We start from the raw sequence: 8203 nt of genomic DNA on the forward strand, positions 1-8203 counted from the left end.
TACGAACTTTTCAACAAGAGTAGCTTCATCTGGGCGTTCGACGAGTTGCATGCTAGTCTTTCTCCACCTACTTAGGAAGTCGGTGAAACCTTCTTTCTCATTTTGGGTAAGAACCTCTAGAGTGCGCATATTGACTTGAATTTCAGCATTATCTGCGTACTGTTTGGTGAACTCAATCGCAGCATCGTCCCAAGTAGCAATTTTCTTGTGATCCAAGGAGTAGAACCATTTCTTAGGAATTGTTTCGAGATATGAAGGAAAGATCCTTAAGAACATCTATGGATTGATGCCTTTGATAGACATATAATCTTTGAATGCACGAATATGGTTCAAAGGGTTTTTATGCCCCTTAAATTTTGGAATGTCAGTCATGTTGAAGTTAGCTGACAGTTGAGCATTTACTGCCTCACATTTGCGACTGTTTTCCCTATAGATATCATCTCCCTTGAGATACATTAGTTGCTCTTCCAACTACTGGAGTCGCTTTTCAGCTTCAGTAGGACCTGGTGGAAGATTGACTTCTGGTTGTCCAACAAAGGGTGGAAGATTATCGTGTACGAGCATGTCGGGAATGGGATCCTGTGCAGGAGGAAGTCTAGCTTCTACAGCGACAATACGGCCTTCGATAGTGTTAAGGCGAGCATAAGCTTGGTCTTGGCTTGTCTGGAGACGATGGAGTACAGCTAGGATTTGATCATTACCATTTGAGGGTTGTTCGGATCGACCATTAACACTTCCTTGACTAGTTCCCACCATTTTGGACTGAGGATAAGAGATCGACAACGAATCAAAACACGATTGACCATTTTCGCACACTTACTGTGAAAAGGACTTGACTCGTGAAGTGAGTGTGTGCCACTGTGTCAAGTGGGATTTGGAAATGACAAATTTTGAAATGTTTGTCCTAGACAACTGTAGTGTAGTTCTAGGAGTGCTGACTCGAAATGAGGTTTGAAATGGGTTTGAGGCCCGAATTTTGACTCGACATTTGGAAAGAGTTTTGGCTTATTTTGCACTGTTTTAGGCCATTTTTGAAATGGTTTACATTTTGAAATGGGTTTTATTTTACAAAATTTCGCCATGGTTTTCTTTATAAAAGGTGATCACGTATATGATACAAATATACATATGGGCATTATAACGCTATACTGAGTGCATTTAAAGGGTTTTGGCTTAAAAAGGTGGGTTGCCATACCAAGCAGTCAAACCCTGGTCTCTGAGGAGGTCCGTGCCAAACATGAGTAAGTTCGGTTCCTAGTCCATTTCCTCGAGTAGTGAAAGCTCTTGATACAAACATGAGTAAGCACCACAGTATGGTTGACATCAATCGTTATCCATCTTTAGGCCCAGATAGGAATTTGGACCTCCGGACGGGATAATTGGTCGAATGGGTTGGGTTAAGCCTAGCAAGGCTGGCAAAAACGACCTAAGAAGGTCGAGTAATGAAAATCGACAACTGTCTCGTATAAACTATTCCCTAACCTTGTTCAAGTTTCACCCTGGATAACACGTAAGTGTATCATTTTCCCCAGCGGAGTCGCCAAACTGTGGACATGGGCCACCCGTGCCGCGTACACCCGCGCGTTGGTTTCGAGGCGGCGACACTTGTCCCATGGAACCTTGGTTTGCCAAAGCACGTTATGGGCCGTTACCGATTGATGAGGCGTTGAAACCGGTGAAAGGTTGAATAAGCCTGCATTTGTGGTGTCGCCACCAATTTATTGTGGAAAAACTAGAAACTGTTATACCTCATGCCATGTCAAGACACAAAGTAATGACATGAACACTAATAACTGGTTACTCTTAGCATTCCATGTCTAGACTGACTCTCTAGATGCCAATAGACACGGATGTCCAGAGATAACTGGAGTAAGGGATGAGGGTACGTACTAAGAAACTCTTTAATTCGAACACCTAATCTCGCCCGCCTCGATAGCGACCTCTACTAATGATTAGGGAACTTATTCATATTTGATATGTCATCGATGTAATGCATGTAATGCAACATACATAGATTAATCCTAGCAGGTGAAATTAGACAATGTCGGTTAACACGTGTTTTAGCAAACAATTTGCTCGAAGTAGATATTTAGATTAATTACATGCGAGAGGCAAGTAAATAAATCATACACAACAATAAATGAATATTAAAAATTACATGAATTAAAATTACAAACTTTACAAGGTTTATTTGACCTACGTCAAAAGCACGCTCAAAGACGAGATTTCGAAGAAGAAAAAAAAAGAAATATGAATTAAAATATGAAAATACGTCAGATTAGAGGCGATAATATGAATAATAGTTGATTTAAACCGTAATTAGAAGCTACGCCAGAGCGAGAAAGAGTTCAGAGACAGAAACCAACCCAGAATAGCCGCAACATCTGTTGCGTCCTCTAGAAGAGCCGCTGCAATCCATGTGTATGTTCTAGAGCTGGGCTCTGGCTGTGAAGTCAGAACCGCAACATTGTTATCGTTCATTGGTAAATTTAAGATCGATTATTGATATTAGACTCGAATTGAAGTGCTCTAACTGATTATATGCATCTGGGCAAGCCATAAAACGGATTAAAAAATGAGAAATTGCAGCGGTTTATAGGATTATGATTAACTCGTGTCGGAAATTCAAATGAACAAACTTGAGATTAGATTAGAAAGGAATTAGACAAATAAGACTCAAAATAAAATTTATGTATCAAGTTAGGATTTTAGAACTTCGACATGAACAAGTCGAAACCCCAAAGAATCGATTTGAAATAAAACAACGAAAACCCGCAAATATTGAATTACTCGGGATTAAGGACAAATTATGCACTGTAAATAAAAAAGGAGAGTTAAAAATATGATTTATATACTGAAAAAACAAAGAAAACAAAGAAAAACCAAAGAAATAAGAAAAAGAGAAACTTGCACGAAGTCGAGGAAGAAGAAGAAAAGCAAGAGCAGCAAGAAACCTCTGGAAGAGGCGCAGCAGATGCTGCGATCTTTCGAAGAGGCAAAGCTATTGCTGCATTTCTTCTCGACGTCTGACCTCTACTGTTTTATAAAAACGACTTTAAAAGATGGATTTTAAATCGGTTTTCGAACGTACTTTTGATATTGATCTATATAAATGATACAAAATAAGAAGTATAATAAATAAAATGGATTTACACCCTCAGACTTACATGTTTGACGAAACGAGATTGACTAAAGTTATTGTTTAGTGATTGCTCGACTCGAATATGCGTGGAAGTGCCCTCGTTAGAGGATTTAACAAGTTGATTAGGTTGATTAAAGGTGGAGTTGGTCAAATTGGTCGGTCTATGCAACGTGACTAGGACTCAGAAAGATCTGAGCTTACATGGTCGATTGATCAAGCACGTAGGCGTCAAAAGCAATAACGTAGTCTAGAATGCAAAGAGAGAGAACAGAAGGGGCGGTACACTCGCGTGCCAAATATGGAGACCGAAGGCCTCTATTTATACTAAATATATGGTAGAGTTTAGGAATGACACGGATGTGGAAACAAATCACGGAAATATTCTGAAAAGCATGAAAAAAGGGCTGGAGAAGAAGTGCAGCAGCCACTACGACCCTTGGAAGAGGCGCAACACCTGCTGCGTCCTTTCTCAGAGGTTTCCTCCTCAGCAAGAAAGATTTTCGCGTTTTATTATGGAATTTCGGTAGATATACACTTCCTTATTCCATAAAACACAATATACGGAAGATATTTACTTAAAAATATTAATTTTAATTAGGAATAAATATCCAGATAATTCTAGAACATTCCGGAATATTCCAACTCGGCGTTTAAATGGTTTTTAGAAAATGAAGCGGTTTTTGACCCGGACTCCAAATGAACTCTAATTACTGTCAAAACAATCGTATCGGTGCGTAGATGACGACTAAGGGTTGACTCGAATGTTTGAGCTATCACTTGTCGATGAACTTACGGACTGTCATAAATCGTTCCGCGTATCAAAAATGTTGCCCAATCATCACTGGGTGGTTGGCGAGAGGTGTAGAAATGAGGTATCTACAGTAGGTGGCAGAGAGAGCTCTCGATAGGGGTGTTTGGTGGAGGGTTGGTGTCGTGTGTGTGTCTGTTGTCGTGGGTATTGTGGGGGATCCGTTGGTGTGAGTTTTGTAAGGTGTTGTTTTGTTACACGTGACCTTTAAATATTATTATATAGTTGGTGTTGTTAGACGGGTTTTGGAGACGGGTTTATGTGGGTGTTGACATAGGGGTTAACTCGGGTTTAAGGGTATGCTTGGGATATAACTCGGGTTAAGACGGAATTTAATTAAATTATATTAAGGAATGAATAATAAGTTTAATTGTATTGTATATAATTAATAACTAGTTATTATAATTAATGAATAGTAAGATATAAAATTAGTTCAATTGTTTTATATTTTGTATAATTAGAATAATTACTATTTATCTAGGTGACGGATTTGTCGTGGAGCGTAAACAATTAGATTTCTTTGCTATTTAATTGGATCGCGTTATTTGGAGTACTTGCTTATCAGGTAGGGATAAATCCTACTCAACTTTCATATGTGTTTCATGTATGTTATTGTATGTTATAGTGGATGTTATATTGAGATGAATTATTTACATATTGATATTGTTGTAATTTTTGGAAGGGGAGAAATTATATTGTGCTTTGGTTTTATTATTAATATCGTGGATGTGGAATTATGATGAGATGAGATTAATTACTATTGTTGAATGTTCGTATGAATGTGGAATTGTGATGGGAGGTGTTGAGGTCAGATGTACGTTGTTAAGGGAGTTGTACTTTGAGATGAACTGTAATATGTACGTTGTTGAGGGAGGGGTACTATTGCAGAGGAAAGGAAAGGCGGTACGTTGTTAAGGGAGAGGTACCATGGTGATACGAGCATGTTGTTAAGGGAGGTGTGCCATGTCATAAGATGGAGCACATTGTTAAGGGAGTGGTGCCATGTGTATGAAATGTAATTATTTATTGTTAATTATTGTTGTTAATATTTATCCCTACTCAACCGTTCGGTTGATCGTGTATTCTTTAAGCACCTGTGTTGAACCAATTATTGGGGAGCAGATTGACTGACAGGTACTTCAGTTAACTGACTTGGGAGCTCATGGGGATGCATGAGGATTTCGACTAGTCTACCTAGAAGTATAGATCACATTGTTTTATTATTCAGTTTATTTAGTTCCGCTATGTAGTAGATTGTATTATTAGGCGTTTAATTTATTTTGTTGGTTATTTTGTAATACGACCTTAATTGCTAAATTTTATATAACGTACTTTGGTTTGCTTTACTTTGTTATTCACTACCTCGGGCAACCGAGATGTTAACAGTTCTATTTATTTGGGAATGTCTTGCTAAAGGCTCCTGAATAAATTGGGGTGTTACAGTTGATGTGACCATTATTTGAGCATATTTAGTCCCCGAATTAGCCTTTTTCCCATGCTTTTTAGTGCATATTTAGGTCATTTATTGTCTTTAGTCCTTTGTTTTGCATATTCTTTGAGGTTTTATTCCCTTGGTAGGAAAGGATTGCAAACCTTGCATTTTCAAGGCAAAATAGAGCTAAATTGATTGAATTCAATGACCAAGCATCAAAGAGAAGACAAGACTAGATGACCTTTGTACATATTATAGTATTTGGGCAATGATGAGAAAAGATCCTTGCATCTCCGACGAAATCCCCGAGGATTGTATGAAGAAGAAGGAAGAAAAGAAGAAAGGAAGAAGCTGACTCAGAATCCGAGCGGATTGCCCTCTGGACGCCCGTCCAAGACCAGGAATCCGAGCGTCTTCTTCAGAGGGACGCTCGTCCAAAACCGCCACAATCTGCCCGTCCAGCCAATGAATCCGCTCGTCCAACAGCCAAAGAATCCGCTCGTCCCGTGCCTTGGACGCTCGGATTGTGTTACAGCTATTCCGTTTTCTTCTTGTTCTATGAAGGATGCGCATATCTCGAAAAGACCGGCAAAAAGGAGACTCGCATATTTTTCTGAGAGGAGCGATTCCTCAAGGACTTAATCGTCATTTAAGCTCTTAGTAAACCCTAATTTGTGTACCTAATCCTCACTATAAATACCTCATTAGTCTAATTAGATAATCATGTTCTTCTTATCAATCTCTAGTGTAGTTTATATCATTCTAATCTCTCGTTAATCTTGTAATCAACTTTTAATCAAGTTTTAATACAAATCTCATTTCCTTAATCTCTCTTTTGTTCATCTTTCATTTTGGGTAATTGAAGATTAGTTGGGTTATTATTGGGAGATTGACAACCTTCCAATCAATCATCAAGTACTTTTATTATTTTTTGCTTTATTATTGGAATCATTAGTAGGTATAATTCTTTTAATCCCTTTTTAATTATTGTTAATCATCTTCATTTATTCATCATGTTTTACTTTGTTGGTGTGATTGACAACCTTGCTAGCATGTTCAACATGATAATGAGTGAGTAGTTTCCTTAACTAGGATTAATGGGTAATTAGGGGAAACCAACACGGGGGATGATTCATGCTTAATTTAATATTTTTTCATAGTTTATTTGCTTGCTTGTTGTGATCTCAACTTATGAACATGTTATGTTTGATGAAATTCGAGCCTATGAATCCTTGCATTTTTTTACCCATCACCTACCTTTTCAATGAGACTTGTAAGACATAAACCAACTCGAGTCTCATTAGACCATGCATATAGTTGAGTAGGGAAGATTAAGTCGACTTGTAGGTGTTGTATAATTTAATCGATTCGGCTCCGGGACCCAAACTTTCCTAGGATTGTAAGATGTAAACCAACTCGATCCATCACAACAATAATTGCTTGTTTATAATTTGAGAATAAGTTTGTATGATCAATTCCCATGAATCCCCTATGACCCCATGACACCCTAGTGCCTTTTATCAAATGTTTCCATCCCTTTTTAATCATCTTGCTTGTTTACTTTCATTGCTTTTAGTTTAGTGATCTTCTATTCCAACCTCAAATTGTGACACCCCTAGACACCACTACTTACAATTGAAAATATCACTTCAATACCCGTCCCTTGGGATCCGACCTTTACTTGCCTCTTTACTAATAGTAGAGTTGTTTGTGAAGTTATAAATATTGTTTTGGTCTAAGTGCTCCTAACGACAAGTACCGAAAACTAAACCTCCAAGTGAGTACGACCAAAAATGGCGCCGTTGTCGGGGACGGTGTTAACTTGATTTAGATTTTCTTAGATTGGTATTAGTTGTGTCTTTCTTTGCCTTGGGGAAGTAAAACTCCTCAAGGTTTGTTCTAATTATTTTCAAGTTGTTTGATATTTTACATGTCTAGAAGATCACAAGGTAACTTGTTACCCTTTGATCACGAAATTGAAAGGACTTTGACAAACAATAGAAGACTTGCTAGAGGTACTTTGAGAGGTATTGGTGAGGTTGTATATATTCAACCAAACGCTATTGAGTTCGTCAACCCTTTTGCAAGAGAACGGGAGGAGAACCCAACACAAAATCCAACACAAAATCAACCCACAATGCCTAAATTTTCATCACATTCCGTACCAACCGAGGAGAACCTACCTAATGGTACTCCCACACCACAACACTTAACCGGAAATTTCATTGCCAAATCCGCATTTATCCAATTAGTCGAAAGAAGCCAATTTGGGGGATGCCTAGTGAAGACCCTCACTCTCACATGGAGACTTTTTGCGACTATTGTGATGCGATTTCACAAACCGGTGTAACTCAAGACCAAATTCTATGGGTCTTATTTCCTTTTTCTCTAATTGGCACCGCAAAACAATGGTTGAAAGGCCTTGATAAGGCTACTCTCGGAATTAACTCTTGGAAGAAATTGGCTCTAGCTTTCTACAAAAAGTTCTACCCACCGGAAAAGACTAACATGCTAAGAGCTCAAATTACGGGCTTTAAGCAAAGAGATGAAGAATCTTTGTATGAAGCTTGGGAGCGGTTCAAAGGAATTTGTCGCTCATGTCCTCATCATGAACTTAGCGAGTGGTTCTTGGTACAACAATTTTGGAATGGTCTTTATGAAGACTCAAGAAACATTTCAACATGGGATCAAATGGTATGTTCACCGAAGTTGAAGACAATCAAACTTGGAACAAGATTGAGGAAATGGCGGTCCATAATTCACAATATAGTAGACCTCGCAAGGGTACTAGAGGAGGAAAACATGAAGTGGACTCTATTAC

General features: G+C 38.4%; 1 non-coding gene across 1 annotated transcript; it reads right to left on the reverse strand.

The window, feature by feature from the left end:
- Positions 1–7890: 7890 nt before the first annotated feature.
- On the reverse strand, positions 7891–7997 carry LOC141618759 (small nucleolar RNA R71). Its single transcript, XR_012531492.1, has one exon. It is a non-coding gene; the product is annotated as a small nucleolar RNA R71 (small nucleolar RNA).
- Between the last annotated feature and the right edge of the window lie 206 nt (positions 7998–8203).

Source organism: Silene latifolia, chromosome 1, assembly GCF_048544455.1.
Source record: "Silene latifolia isolate original U9 population chromosome 1, ASM4854445v1, whole genome shotgun sequence".
Taxonomy (NCBI): Eukaryota; Viridiplantae; Streptophyta; class Magnoliopsida; order Caryophyllales; family Caryophyllaceae; genus Silene; species Silene latifolia.